An 18,184-nucleotide genomic window follows, 5' to 3' on the forward strand; every position below is an offset into this window, starting at 1 on the left:
TTCCACACACATTCCACACACATTCCACACACATTTCACACACCACATTCCTTCCACACACCACATTCCACACACACCACATTCCACACACCACATTCCACACACACCACATTCACACACATTCCACACCACATTCCACACACCACATTCCACACACATTCCACACACTACATTCCACACACATTCCACATTCCACACACACACACACACTCCACATTCCACACATTCCACATTCCACACACATTCCACACACCACATTCCACACACATTCCACATACCACATTCCACACACATTCCACACACCACATTCCACACAAGCATTCCACACACCACATTCCACACACATTCCACACACCACATTCCACACACATTCCACATTCTACACACATTCCACACACATTCCACACACCACATTCCACACACACCACACACACCACATTCCACACACCACATTCCACACACACCACATTTCACACATTCCACACACCACATTCCACAAACAACATTCCACACACATTCAACACACCACATTCCACACATACCACATTCCACACACATTCAACACACCACATTCCACACCACATTCCACACACCACATTCCACACACCACATTCCACACACCACATTCCACATTCCACATTCCACACGCCACATTCCACACACATTCCACACACACACACCACATTCCACACACCACATTCCACACACCATATTCCACACACCACGTTCCACACACACCACATTCCACACACACCACATTCCACACACATTTCACACACATTCCACACACCACATTCCACACACCACATTCCACACACACCACATTCCACACACATCCCACACACATTCCACACACCACATTCCACACACATTTCACACACATTTCATGCACATTCCACACACATTCCATGTACATTCCACACACATTCCACGCACATTCCATGCACATTCCACACACATTCCATACACATTCCACACACATTCCACACACCACATTCCACACACATTCCACACAGCACATTCCACACACCACATTCCACACACCACATTCCACACACATTCCACACACATTCCACACACCCCATTCCACACACCCCATTCCACGCACATTCCACACACATTCCACACACATTCCACACCACATTCCACACACCACATTCCACACACATTCCACACACCACATTCCACACACATTCCACATTCCACACACACACACACTCCACATTCCACACACACACTCCACATTCCACACAGTCCAAATTCCACACACATTCCACACACCACATTCCACACACACATTTCACACATTACACACACCACATTCCACAAACAACATTCCACACACATTCCACACACCACATTCCACACACACCACATTTCACACATTCCACACACCACATTCCACACACAACATTCCACACACCCCATTCCACACACACCACATTCCACACACATTCCACACACATTCCACACACCACATTCCACACACCACATTCCACACACATTCCACAGACATTCCACACACCACATTCCACACACATTCCACACACATTCCACACACCACATTCCACACACATTCCACATTCCACACACCACATTCTATACACATTCCACACACCACATTCCACAAACATTCCACACACACACACCACATTCCACACACCACATTCCACACACCACTTTCCACACGCATTCCACATACCACATTCCACACACATTCCACACACCACATTCCACACACATTCCACACACATATTCTACACACATTCCACACACGCATTCCACACACCACATTCCACACACATTCCACACACCACATTCCACACACATTCCACATTCCACACACATTCCACACACCACATTCCACACACCTTCCACACACACCACACACACCACATTCCATACACCACTTTCCACACAGACCACATTTCACACATTCCACACACCACATTCCACAAACAACATTCCACACACATTCCACACACCACATTCCACACATACCACATTCCACACACATTCAACACACCACATTCCACACCACATTCCACACACCACATTCCACACACCACATTCCACACACCACATTCCACATTCCACACACCACATTCTACACACATTCCACACACCACATTCCACACACATTCCACATACACACCACATTCCACACACCACATTCCACACACCATATTCCACACACCACGTTCCACACACACCACATTCCAAACACACCACATTCCACACACATTTCACACACATTCCACGCACCACATTCCACACACCACATTCCACACACATTCCACACACCACATTCCACACACACCACATTCCACACACATCCCACACACATTCCAAACACCACATTGCACACACATTTCACACACATTCCACGCACATTCCACACACATTCCATGCACATTCCACACACATTCCACGCACATTCCATGCACATTCCACACACATTCAATACACATTCCACACACATTCCACACACATTCCACACAACACATTCCACACACCACATTCCACACATCACATTCCACACACCACATTCCACACACATTCCACACACCCCATTCCAAACACCCCATTCCACACACCCCATTCCACACACCCCATTCCACGTACATTCCACACACATTCCACACACCACATTCCATACACATTCCAGACACCACATTCCACACACATTCCACATTCCACACACACACACACTCCACATTCCACACACACACTGCACATTCCACACATTCCAAATTCCACACACATTCCACACACCACATTCCACACACCATATTCCACACACATTCCACACACATTCCACACACATTCCACACACCACATTCCACACACCCCATTCCACACACATTCCACACACATTCCACACACATACTACACCACATTCCACACACATTCCACACACCACATTCCACACACATTCCACACATGCCACATTCCACACACCACATTCCACACACACCACATTCCACACACACCACATTTCACACATTCCACACACCACATTCCACACACAACATTCCACACACATTCCACACCCCCCATTCCACACACACCACATTCCACACACATTCCTCACACATTCCACACACATTCCACACACCACATTCCACACACATTCCACATTCCACACACCACATTGTACACACATTCCACATACCACATTCCACAAACATTCCACACACACACACACCACATTCCACACACCACATTCCACACACACCACATTCCACACACATCCTACACACATTCCACACACCACATTCCACACACCACATTCCACACACCACATTCCACACACATTCCACACACATTCCACACACATTCCACGCACATTCCACACACATTCCATGCACATGCCACACACATTCCACGCACATTCCACACACATTCCACACACATTCCACACACATTCCTTACACATTCCACACACATTCCACACATTCCACACACCACATTCCACACACCACATTCCACACTCATTCCACACACCACATTCCACACACCACATTCCACACACCACATTCCACACACATTCCACACACCACATTCCACACACATTCCACACATGCCACATTCCACACACCACATTCCACACACACCACATTCCACACACACCACATTTCACACATTCCACACACCACATTCCACACACAACATTCCACACACATTCCACACCCCCATTCCACACACACCACATTCCACACACATTCCACACACATTCCACACACATTCCACACACCACATTCCACACACCACATTCCACACACATTCCACACACCACATTCCACACACATTCCACATTCCACACACCACATTGTACACACATTCCACACACCACATTCCACACACACACCACATTCCACACACATCCTACACACATTCCACACACCACATTCCACACACCACATTCCACACACATTCCACACACATTCCACACACATTCCAGGCACATTCCACACATATTCCAAGCACATGCCACACACATTCCATGCACATTCCACACACATTCCACACACATTCCACACACATTCCTTACACATTCCACACACATTCCACACATTCCACACACCACATTCCACACACCACATTCCACACACATTCCACACACCACATTCCACACACCACATTCCACACACATTCCACACACCACATTCCACACACATTCCACACACACATTCTACACACCACATTCCACACACTCCACATTCCACACACCACATTCCACACACATTCCACACACATTCCACACACCACATTCCACATACATTCCACACACATTCCACATATCACATTCCACACACACCACATTCCACACACATCCCACACACATTCCACACACACCACATTCCACACCACACATTCCACACACATTCCACACACACCACATTCCACAAACACCACATTTTACACACATTCCACACACATTCCACACACATTCCACACACATTTCACACACATTCCACACACATTCCACACACCACATTCCACACACCACATTCCACACACACCACACACACCACATTCCACACACCACATTCCACACAAACCACATTCCACACACATTCCACACACATTCCACACCACATTCCACACACCACATTCCACACACCACATTCCACACACATTCCACATTTCACACACACACACTCCACATTCCACATTCCACACACATTCCACACACCCCATTCCACACACCCCATTCCACACACCCCATTCCACACACCCCATTCCACACACATTCCACACATTCCACACATACCACATTCCACACACATTCAACACACCACATTCCACACCACATTCCACACACCACATTCCACACACCACATTCCACACACCACATTCCACATTCCACACACCACATTCTACACACATTCCACACACCACATTCCACACACATTCCACATACACACCACATTCCACACACCACATTCCACACACCATATTCCACACACCACGTTCCACACACACCACATTCCAAACACACCACATTCCACACACATTTCACACACATTCCACGCACCACATTCCACACACCACATTCCACACACATTCCACACACCACATTCCACACACACCACATTCCACACACATCCCACACACATTCCAAACACCACATTGCACACACATTTCACACACATTCCACGCACATTCCACACACATTCCATGCACATTCCACACACATTCCACGCACATTCCATGCACATTCCACACACATTCAATACACATTCCACACACATTCCACACACATTCCACACAACACATTCCACACACCACATTCCACACATCACATTCCACACACCACATTCCACACACATTCCACACACCCCATTCCAAACACCCCATTCCACACACCCCATTCCACACACCCCATTCCACGTACATTCCACACACATTCCACACACATTCCACACACCACATTCCATACACATTCCAGACACCACATTCCACACACATTCCACATTCCACACACACACACACTCCACATTCCACACACACACTGCACATTCCACACATTCCAAATTCCACACACATTCCACACACCACATTCCACACACCATATTCCACACACATTCCACACACATTCCACACACATTCCACACACCACATTCCACACACCCCATTCCACACACATTCCACACACATTCCACACACATACTACACCACATTCCACACACATTCCACACACCACATTCCACACACATTCCACACATGCCACATTCCACACACCACATTCCACACACACCACATTCCACACACACCACATTTCACACATTCCACACACCACATTCCACACACAACATTCCACACACATTCCACACCCCCCATTCCACACACACCACATTCCACACACATTCCTCACACATTCCACACACATTCCACACACCACATTCCACACACATTCCACATTCCACACACCACATTGTACACACATTCCACATACCACATTCCACAAACATTCCACACACACACACACCACATTCCACACACCACATTCCACACACACCACATTCCACACATATCCTACACACATTCCACACACCACATTCCACACACCACATTCCACACACCACATTCCACACACATTCCACACACATTCCACACACATTCCACGCACATTCCACACACATTCCATGCACATGCCACACACATTCCACGCACATTCCACACACATTCCACACACATTCCACACACATTCCTTACACATTCCACACACATTCCACACATTCCACACACCACATTCCACACACCACATTCCACACTCATTCCACACACCACATTCCACACACCACATTCCACACACCACATTCCACACACATTCCACACACCACATTCCACACACATTCCACACATGCCACATTCCACACACCACATTCCACACACACCACATTCCACACACACCACATTTCACACATTCCACACACCACATTCCACACACAACATTCCACACACATTCCACACCCCCATTCCACACACACCACATTCCACACACATTCCACACACATTCCACACACATTCCACACACCACATTCCACACACCACATTCCACACACATTCCACACACCACATTCCACACACATTCCACATTCCACACACCACATTGTACACACATTCCACACACCACATTCCACACACACACCACATTCCACACACATCCTACACACATTCCACACACCACATTCCACACACCACATTCCACACACATTCCACACACATTCCACACACATTCCACGCACATTCCACACATATTCCAAGCACATGCCACACACATTCCATGCACATTCCACACACATTCCACACACATTCCACACACATTCCTTACACATTCCACACACATTCCACACATTCCACACACCACATTCCACACACCACATTCCACACACATTCCACACACCACATTCCACACACCACATTCCACACACATTCCACACACCACATTCCACACACATTCCACACACACATTCTACACACCACATTCCACACACTCCACATTCCACACACCACATTCCACACACATTCCACACACATTCCACACACCACATTCCACATACATTCCACACACATTCCACATATCACATTCCACACACACCACATTCCACACACATCCCACACACATTCCACACACACCACATTCCACACCACACATTCCACACACATTCCACACACACCACATTCCACAAACACCACATTTTACACACATTCCACACACATTCCACACACATTCCACACACATTTCACACACATTCCACACACATTCCACACACCACATTCCACACACACCACATTCCACACACCACATTCCACACACACCACATTCCACACACATTCCACACACATTCCACACCACATTCCACACACCACATTCCACACACCACATTCCACACACATTCCACATTTCACACACACACACTCCACATTCCACATTCCACACACATTCCACACACCCCATTCCACACACCCCATTCCACACACCCCATTCCACACACCCCATTCCACACACATTCCACACATACCACACATGCCACATTCCACACACCACATTCCACACACACCACATTCCACACACACCACATTTCACACATTCCACCCACCACATTCCACACACAACATTCCACACACATTCCACACACCCCATTCCACACACACCACATTCCACACACACCACATTCCACACACATTCCACACACATTCCACACACATTCCACACACCACATTCCACACACATTCCACACACCACATTCCACACACATTCCACACACCACATTCCACACACATTCCACGTTCCACACACCACGTTCTACACACATTCCACACACCACATTCCACAAACATTCCACACACACACACACCACATTCCACACACCACATTCCACACACGTTCCACACACACCACATTCCACACACATTCCACACACATTCCACACACCACATTCCACACACATTCCACACACCACATTCCACACACACCACATTCCACACACATTCCACACACCACATTCCACACACACCACATTCCACACACAACACATTCCACACACATCCCACACACATTCCACACACCACATTCCACACACATTCCACACACATTCCATGCACATTCCACACACATTCCACGCACATTCCACACACATTCCACACACATTCCACACACATTCCACACACATTCCTTACACATTCCACACACATTCCACACACCACATTCCACACACCACATTCCACACACCACATTCCACACACCACATTCCACACACCACATTCCACACACATTCCACACACACATTCCACACACCACATTCCACACACACCACATTCCACACACACACATTCCACACACATTCCACACACATTCCACACACCACATTCCACATACATTCCACACACATTCCACACACATTCCACACACACCACATTCCACAAACACCACATTCCACACACCACATTCCACACACCACATTCCACACACCACATTCCACACACATTCCACACACATTCCACATTCCACACACATTTCACACACATTCCACACACCACATTCCACACACCACATTCCACACACACCACACACACCACATTCCACACACCACATTCCACACACACCACATTCCACACACATTCCACACACTCCACATTCCACACACACTCCACATTCCACACACTCCACATTCCACACACATTCCACACACCACATTCCACACACCACATTCCACACACCATGTTAGACCCGGCCTCGTGGCGTGGTCCCACTCCTCCCACATGGCGGGCCCTGGACAACATCGACCCCTGTCCTCCCTGCCGAAACCACCTCTCCAACCTTCAACGAGAGCCGCCACTCCTGGCGACCACTGGCTCTCCCCCTCAGGAACACGGTGACCCCTACTTGCCCCACTCTGCTGGTCCGACCCCTAACCCGGGCCGCCATCTCATGCCCTGACTCCATCTTGGACCCTCCACGCCCGGACCACGTGGCTTCGGCCGTGGCCCCAGCGAAGCCCCGACATCGAGGCACCAAGATCCGACCAGGTGGTAAAGCGGCCACTTGACGGATCAAGGAGGGGGAGAGTTTCTATAGCCCTCCAGCCGTCCCCGGACGCCTGGTTTCGATCGCCCTCCGGCCTCCCTGAGCGCTGGCTCCACCCCCCTGCTGGGTGTCTGGACACTCTCATCCCGGCCCCTCTGACCCCCAGGCGCGAGGTTCCGGACATCAAAGGACTCCAGACCTATATCTGGGGCAGCTCTGGAATGGGTCAGCAGTTGTATCCTGGAGTCGAGAGCCTTGCAGACTGAATCGCGGCTGACCCTGAGAAGAACTCGCTACTCTGAACCCTGGAACTTCGGAGCCCTGCTGGCGCTGCCGCGGCCCGACCTCGCTGAAACCATCTTCGGAGCCCTGCTGGCGCTGCCGCGGCCCGACCTCGCTGAAACCATCTTCGGAGCCCTGCTGGCGCTGCCGCGGACCGACCTCGCTGAAACCCTCTTCGGAGCCCTGCTGGCGCTGCCGCGGCCCAACCTCGCTGAAACCATCTTCGGAGCCCTGCTGACGACGCCGCGGCTCGACCTTGCGGAACCCCCCAGCTCGAGGATTGAGAGCTGACCGTAGGATATCCCTGTGCCAGGCTGGTACTAAGACTGTCCCGCTACCCCATTACCACAGTTACCGAGACATTAAGGATCCCTCGATCCGTGTGTAAATATATTGCTGAGAGAACCTGCCTTGATTGTTGATAAAGACTCTAAGAATCAACCCTCTGGTGTGGTGTCCATTTGTAGTGGTGTGAGTGCTCGGCTGTTACGATTCTAGGAGAGGAACCCCACCCCGGAGGCCTCTCGACGGCGCTCGGCCAACTCCAGAAGGAGAGGTGGGTCTCGGGAGGGTCAGTCAGACAGCTTCTGCCTCCCCCCTGGGATCGCCTTTCTAACATTGGTGGCAGGCGGTGCGATCCGAGCCGACGCAAATCGTACAGAGAGTGACTCACCCACTACTGACAGAAACACACCACAACCATGACTACCAAAGAAACCAGACCGACCGCGGAGTTCCAGAAGGAACGGTTGGAAGAATATAACCACAAAGAATTGAAACAATTCTGCAAGGACCTGGGCATCGCTACCACTGGACTAAGCACCAAGGACGATTTCAAGCAGGCCCTACAAACATGGGTGGAGGCAGGAGCGACGCCACCCCAGACCGAAGATGACACGGTCCCGGACATGCATCCGGAAACCCTCACAACCCCAGCGGAGGAAAGACATACAAACGTAGACATGGGTAAGCATGGGCGGATTTTGCGGATCCACGATTCGCGGATTTGCGTATTCACGGATCGTGGATCCGCAAAATCGGCGGATTTGCAGATCCGCGGATTTGGGGCGGGGCTTCCATGCGAGTGCACATGCCTCTTGTGTGGGTAAAAGGTCCGATTGTTTTTTGGGCTGATGAATGAGTCACTGCATTTGAGCTTCAACTAGTTCCAGCGACCATGTGCGTGTTACTATGCAATCGCCCCGAGGGGCGCTGGGGTCCCTTGGGTGAGCTGTCCATCATAGTGGGTCAATGGCGGGAAGACGGTGCACACCGCGAGTGTGTGGGCGGGGCTTCCATGCGAGTGCACAATGTCTCTTGTGTGTATAAAAGGTGATCAGAGCAGTAGATGAAGAGACATACGCTCCTGCTCACAGGAACAGCAAAGGGATTGCGCTCCTGAAAGTCAAGAATGCAAAGGCCTCTGTCCAGCATCACAGCTGATTTTCGACTGCAGATATGGGAAGAAGGCACACCTGCCTCGACGACGCGCACGATTTTTTTTGGGCTGATGAATGAGTCACTGCATTTGAGCTTCAACTAGTTCCAGCGACCATGTGTGTGTTACTATGCAATCGCCCCGAGGGGCGCAGGGGTCCCTTGGGTGAGCTGTCCATCATAGTGGTCAATGGCGGGAAGACGGTGCACACCGCGAGTGTGTGGGCGGGGCTTCCATGCGAGTGCACAATGTCTCTTGTGTGTATAAAAGGTGATCAGAGCAGTAGATGAAGAGACATAAGCTCCTGCTCACCTGAACAGCAAAGGGATTGCGCTCCTGAAAGTCAAGGATGCAAAGGCCTCTGTCCAGCATCACAGCTGATTTTCGACGGCAGATTTGGGAAGAAGGCACACCTGCCTCGACGACGCTCACGATTTTTTTTGGGCAGATGAATGAGTCACTGCATTTGAGCTTCAACTAGTTTCAGCGACCATGTGTGTGTTATAAATATTTTACGATGGTGCCGGCAAGCTGCCAGCGCCATCCTAAAATAGTTACTAAATTAGCTTCAACAGGAAGCTCTAATAGATAAAATAAAGCAGGTGCTCGAGCACCTGCTTTATTTTATCTATTAGAGCTTCCTGTTGAAGCTAACTTAGTAACTATTTTAGGATGGCGCTGGCAGCTTGCCGGCGCCATCGTAAAATAGTTACAACAGGCCAGCAAGGCTTGAACTTTTGCCCCCGGAATCCGCCGCTTGCGGATTTGCGAATTCGCGGTAAATTCGCGGGAGTTCGCGGATCGCGAATCGCGAATTTACCGAAAATTCGCAAAATCCACGAGCGGAACGGATTTTGCGCCCATGCTTAGACACGGGCCTCTCCCACGAAGACGCTCGAGAGCGAGAAAAGAGCCGGCTCCACGAATTGGAGCTCGCCCGACTCCGTCTGGACGGAGAACTACAGCTGGCCGAGAAAAAGATAGCCCTTGAGCAACTACGGCTGCAAGGAGACCTGGAGGAGAAACGAAGGCAGAGGGACTTAGAGGAGAAGAAGCTCACGTTCGAGCAGGAGCGTGGCTTAAAAGAACTTGAGATCAAGGCCAAAAATGGTGAGGCCAGCGCCTCCGGGAACCGGAGCCCACCTCCTCCTGCGGACACGAAGGTCCACATCCCCAAAGATGTCGTCAAAGAATACTATAAAAATGATGACATCCAACAATGGTTTAAGGCCTACGAGGTGGCCATGGACTCTCATCGAGTACCCCAAAAAGACTGGGGTGCCGGCTTGCGGGGGAAGTTCATCAACGAAGGGAGAGATGCCCTGCTAGAACTTCCAGACGCCATGATGACCTCTTACGAACATATGAAAGCCACCCTCCTTACTCGCTATGGCCTCACCCCCGAGATGTACCGGCAGCGATTCCGAGACTGTATGAAAATCCCCGGCACTACATGGGTGGAGTACGTGAACTTCTATAGTAGAGCCCTAGAGGGGTGGATCAAAGGCAGCCAGGTCACCACCTACGAGCAGCTGTTCAACCTCATTGTATGGGAGCACCTCTCCAACAACTGTTTTGTCGAACTCAGGCAGCATCTCCTCGACAGCAAGCTGACCGAGCCACGTAAACTCGCCGTCGAGGCCGATCGATGGGTGAGCACCCGGGTCCCCCGGAACTCGATGGGCGACTACGGCCGAGCTCCCCCGGGGCCCCACCGGCCGCGAGGCGGCGGAGGAGGCCAGAATAGGAACAGAGACTCCCCCGCGGTGCCGCCCCTGACCCACACTTCGCCATTCCTGGCCAGAAGAGGGGCCCCCCAGCACGGCCGGGGCCCCGCTCGAACGTTATCTGCCACAAATGCCAGCAGCCCGGTCACTATGCCAGTGACCCCCACTGCCCGATGAACCAACGGCCCGTTACCACTGGTCCTCCAAACCGCCAGATCGCAGCCGCCTCCCTGGGAGAAGAAAGGGGCGAAGAAGAGAACTATGACGAAGACCAGACCGAGTGGGAGCCCGCCGCCATGTCCCTGGTATGTCTAGGCGAAAGAGACATGGTCCCCCGGGCCCCGATTCTGGGCAACACCCAGAAGTACCGCCAGTGGGTCACCATTAATGGGCACAGGGCCGAAGCCCTCCGCGACACCGGAGCCAGCGTGACGGCCGTCCGTTGCCACTTGGTGACCCCTGACCAGATCCTGCCCAAAGTGCTGTGCCCAGTACGGTCGGCAGACAATTCAGAGAGCCTGTGACAGATGGCCCGAATCCCCTTCGAATGGGGGGAGTGTCGGGCATGCTGAAAGTGACCGTCCGGGACGATGCCCCCGTGGATTGCCTCCTCGGGAACGACCTAGAAAGTTCCCCCTAGGCCGACGTCGAGCGGAGAGAGCATCTGGGGATGCTAGGCCTTCCCGAGTGGGTCTGTGCGACCACCCGATCCATGACCGCTCGGGCCACCATCTCGACTGAATCCATCCCGACCGAAGAACCGGAGTGGCCCGCGCCGCCGCCGCCCTCCGACCCCGAAGACGCCGACCCCGAGCCCGGTCCACTGGGGCCCAACCGTGAAGCAATTGCCGAGCTCGGCGACCTCCCGGAACTAGCCCAATGGCGCCAAGAAGGTGGCCCCACACGAGAGCAGTTCCGTCAAGAACAGAAAGCGTGTCCCTCCCTCGAGGGGATCCGACAGCAAGCCGCCGCTCAAGCCGCCGGAGACCCATCGGGGTCCCACTGGGTCTATTGGGACAACGATCTCCTCTACAGCGAACAGAAGATTGCCGAACTGGGGGCCAGCCGGGTGCTGGTGGTCCCCCTCCGGTTCAGTGACTTCCTCCTGAACCTGGCACACGATGTGCCCCTCGCCGGGCACCTGGGGCAGGACAAAACCTACAGCCGCCTGGTGACCCATTTCTACTGGCCAAAAAAGAGGAATGATGTGCACAATCACTGCCGGACGTGCCCAACGTGCCAAGCCAGCGGGAAGAGCGGAGGGAAGCACAAGGGCCCCCTTAAACCCTTCCCAGTCATCAACACCCCATTCGAGCGGGTGGGGATCGACATTGTGGGACCTCTGGAGCCCCGAACCTCTCAAGGGCACCGTTTTATTCTCATCCTGGTGGACCATGCCACCCGCTATCCCAAAGCCATCCCTCTCCGGACCGAGACGGCCCCTGTGGTGGGCCGGGCACTGATGCGGATCTTCTCCCGGGTGGGCTTCTCCCGAGAGGTCATCAGTGACCGGGGTACGAACTTCATTTCCCGATACATGAAGTCCCTGTGGCAACAGTGCGGGGTCACATATAAGTTTACGACCCCCTACCACCCCCAAGGGAATGGACTGGTGGAACGTTTTAATCGAACACTCAAGGGGATGATCATGGGCCTGGAAGAGCCCTTGCGACGCCAATGGGACGTGTTGCTGCCCTACCTCCTCTTCACCTATCGGGAGGTCCCTCAGAAGTCTCTGGGGTTCAGCCCCTTCGAACTATTGTACGGACACCCCGTCCGGGGTCCCCTCAGCCTGGTCAAAGAAGGCTGGGAGGCTGCAGTCCAAGATGCTCCCCCCGACGTCTACCGGTACCTCCTGACGCTCCGAAACCAGACCCGGCGGTTCCGGGAACTTGCCAAAGACATTCTCGAGGCCAGCCAAGAGGAGATGAAACGCTGGTATGACCAAAACGCCTCTTCCATTGAGTTTGAGCCGGGCCAACAGGTCTGGGTCATGTCCCCGGTCGAACCATGTGCCCTCCAGGACAAGTGGACTGGGCCCTTCAAAGTGGTGGAGCACAAGAGCCCTGTCACCTACCTGGTGGACATGGAAACCCCCAGGAACCCCCTCTGGGTCCTCCACACCAACCGACTCAAGCCTCACTTTGTCCAAACGGAACTTAGCCTGCTGATGGCTACTGATGGCGGGGCCGAAGACGACTCCGAGCCCCTACCGGACCTCCTGAGCACCTCCGAGAAAGACGGCTCCATAGAGGGGGTCACCCTCTCCTCCGCCCTGACCCCAGAACAACGCCAAGACTGCCAAAAGCTGTTGGGTCAATTCACAGACTTGTTTTCTCTCACCCCCGGAGTCACCCCGTGGTGCGTCCACGATGTCGACACCGGGGACAGCCCGCCTGTGCGACACTGGGCCTACCGAGTTCCCGACCGAGTTCGGACCTGCATTCAATCGGAGGTCTCCAAGATGCAGGCCCTGGGGGTGGTCGAACCCTCTGACAGTCCATGGGCCAGTCCCGTCGTCCTGGTCCCAAAAGCCGCCACCCCTGTCGCCACTCCCGAACTGCGATTTTGTGTAGACTACCGGGGGTTGAACACCGTCGCCCGGACCGATGCCCACCCCATTCCCCGGGCCGATGAACTGATCGACCGCCTGGGGGCGGCCCGCTACCTGAGCACATTCGACCTAACCTCCGGCTACTGGCAGATCGGACTCACCCCGGGCGCCCAAGAGCGCTCCGCTTTCTCCACCCCCGATGGCCACTACCACTTCAGGGTGATGCCCTTCGGGATGAAGAACGCCCCTGCAACGTTCCAGAGGCTGGTGAATAAGGTGCTGGTGGGGCTAGAAGAGTTCAGCGCCGCCTATCTGGACAATATTGCGGTGTACAGCCTCCACTGGGCCGAGCACCTCAAGCACCTCTGGGAGGTCCTGGCGGCCCTCCGACGGGCCGGACTGACCATCAAAGCAAGAAAATGCCAGATAGGCCAAGGTTCCGTGACCTATCTGGGACACCAAGTGGGGAGCGGCCATGTGGCTCCCCTCCAACCCAAGATCGACGCCATCATGGCCTGGGAGCCCCCGGTCACCCAGACCGCAGTCAGAGCCTTCCTGGGGCTCACTGGGTATTACCGGCGCTTCATGAAGAATTATGGGAGCATTGTGGGCCCCCTCACCGAACTCACTTCCAAGAAGCAGCCACAGAAGGTGCACTGGACACCCGAGTGTCAGGCCGCCTTTGAGACTCTGAAGACAGCGATGTGTACCGCCCCCGTGCTCCAAGCCCCCAACTACAGCCGGGAATTCGTAGTCCAAACCGATGCCTCGGAGCACGGTGTCGGGGCGGTCCTTTCCCAAATCAACGCCGAAGGAGTTGATCAACCTGTGGCCTTCATCAGCCGACGTCTGCTGGCCCGAGAGCAACGCTGGAGCACCATTGAGCGAGAGGCCTATGCCGTGGTGTGGGCCCTCAATAAACTCCAACCCTATCTCTTCTGCACCCACTTCCGGGTGCAAACTGACCACAGGCCTTTGCAGTGGTTGATGCAGATGCGAGGAGAAAACCCAAAGTTGTTACGATGGTCCATCTCCCTCCAAGGGATGGACTTCACTGTGGAACATCGCCCCAGCAACGACCACGCCAACGCCGACGGCCTGTCCCGCTTCTTCCGCCTTGGCGAGGAGAATCCCCAAGAAGATGGGTGACTCTCCCTGCCTTCAGCTGGGGGGACAGGTGTTGGACCTGGCCTCGTGGCGTGGTCCCACTCCTCCCACATGGCGGGCCCAGGACAGCATCGACCCCTGTCCTCCCCGCCGAAACTACCTCTCCAACCTTCAACGAGAGCCGCCACTCCTGGCGACCCCTGGCTCTCCTCCTCAGGAACACGGCGACCCCTACTCGCCCCACTCTGCTGGTTCAACCCCTATACCGGGCCGCCATCTCAGGCCCCGACTCCATCTTGGGCCCTCCACGCCCGGACCACATGGCCTCGGCCCGACCTCGGCCGCGGCCCCAGCGAAGCCCCGACATCGAGGCACCAAGATCCGACCAGGTGGTAAAGCGGCCACTTGACGGATCAAGGAGGGGGAGAGTTTCGATTGCCCTCCAGCCGTCCTCGGACGCCTGGTTTTGATCGCCCTCCGGCCTCCCTGGGCGCTGGCTCCACCCCCCTGCTGGGTGTCTGAACACTCTCATCCCGGCCCCTCTGACCCCCAGGCGCGAGGGTGCAGACATCAAAGGACTCCAGACCTATATCTGGGGCAGCGCTGGAATGGGTCAGCAGTTGTATCCTGGAGTCGAGAGCCCTGCAGACTGAATCGCGGCTGACCCTGAGAAGAACTCGCTACTCTGAACCCTGGAACTTCGGAGCCCTGCTGGCGCTGCCGCGGCCCGACCTCGCTGAAACCATCTTCGGAGCCCTGCTGGCGCTGGCGCTGCCGCGGCCCGACCTTGCTGAAACCATCTTCGGAGCCCTGCTGGCGCTGCCGCGGCCCGACCTCGCTGAAACCATCTTAGGAGCCCTGCTGGCGCTGCCGCGGCCCGACCTCGCTGAAACCCTCTTCGGAGCCCTGCTGGTGCTGTCGCGGCCCGACCTTGCTGAAACCATCTTCGGAGCCCTGCTGACGACACCGCGGCTCGACCTTGCGGAACCCCCCAGCTCGAGGATTGAGAGCTGAGCGTAGCGTATCCCTGTGCCAGGCTGGTACTAAGACTGTCCCGCTACCCCATTCCCACAGTTACCGAGACATTAAGGATCCCTCGATCCGTGTGTATATATTGCTGAGAGAACGTGCCTTGATTGTTGATAAAGACTCTAAGAATCTACCCTCTGGTGTGGTGTCCATTTGAAGTGGTGTGAGTGCTCGGCTGTTACGATTCTAGGAGAGGAACCCCACCCCGGTGGCCTCTCGACGACGCTCAGCCCACCTCCAGAAGGAGAGGTGGGTCTCGGGAGGGTCAGTCCGACAGCTTCTGCCTCCCCCCTGGGATCGCCTTTCTAACACACCACATTCCACACACATTCCAGACACATTCCACACACCACATTCCACACACCACATTCCACACACATTCCACACACCACATTTCACACACATTCCACACACATTCCACACATATTCCACACACATTCCACACACCACATTCCACACACAGTTCACACACCACATTCCACACACCACATTCCACACACCACATTCCACACACCACGTTCCACACACCACATTCCACACACATTCCACACACCACACACATTCCACACACATTCCACACACCACATTCCACACACATTCCACACACCACATTCCACACACATTCCACACACCACATTCCACACACATTCCACACACATTCCACATTCCACACACCACATTCCACACACATTCCACACACCACATTCCACACACATTCCACACATCACATTCCACACACATTCCACACACATTCCACACACCACATTCCACACACCACATTCCACACACATTCCACACACATTCCACACACCACATTCCACATACCACATTCCACACACCACATTCCACACACATTCCACACACATTCCACACACCACATTCCACACACCACATTCCACACACCACATTCCACACACCACATTCCACACACCACATTCCACACACCACATTCCACACACATTCCACACACATTCCACACACACACACTCCACATTCCACATACATTCCAC

This window comes from Lissotriton helveticus, chromosome 4_1 (genome assembly GCF_964261635.1).
Source record: "Lissotriton helveticus chromosome 4_1, aLisHel1.1, whole genome shotgun sequence".
In the NCBI taxonomy this organism is placed as follows: Eukaryota; Metazoa; Chordata; class Amphibia; order Caudata; family Salamandridae; genus Lissotriton; species Lissotriton helveticus.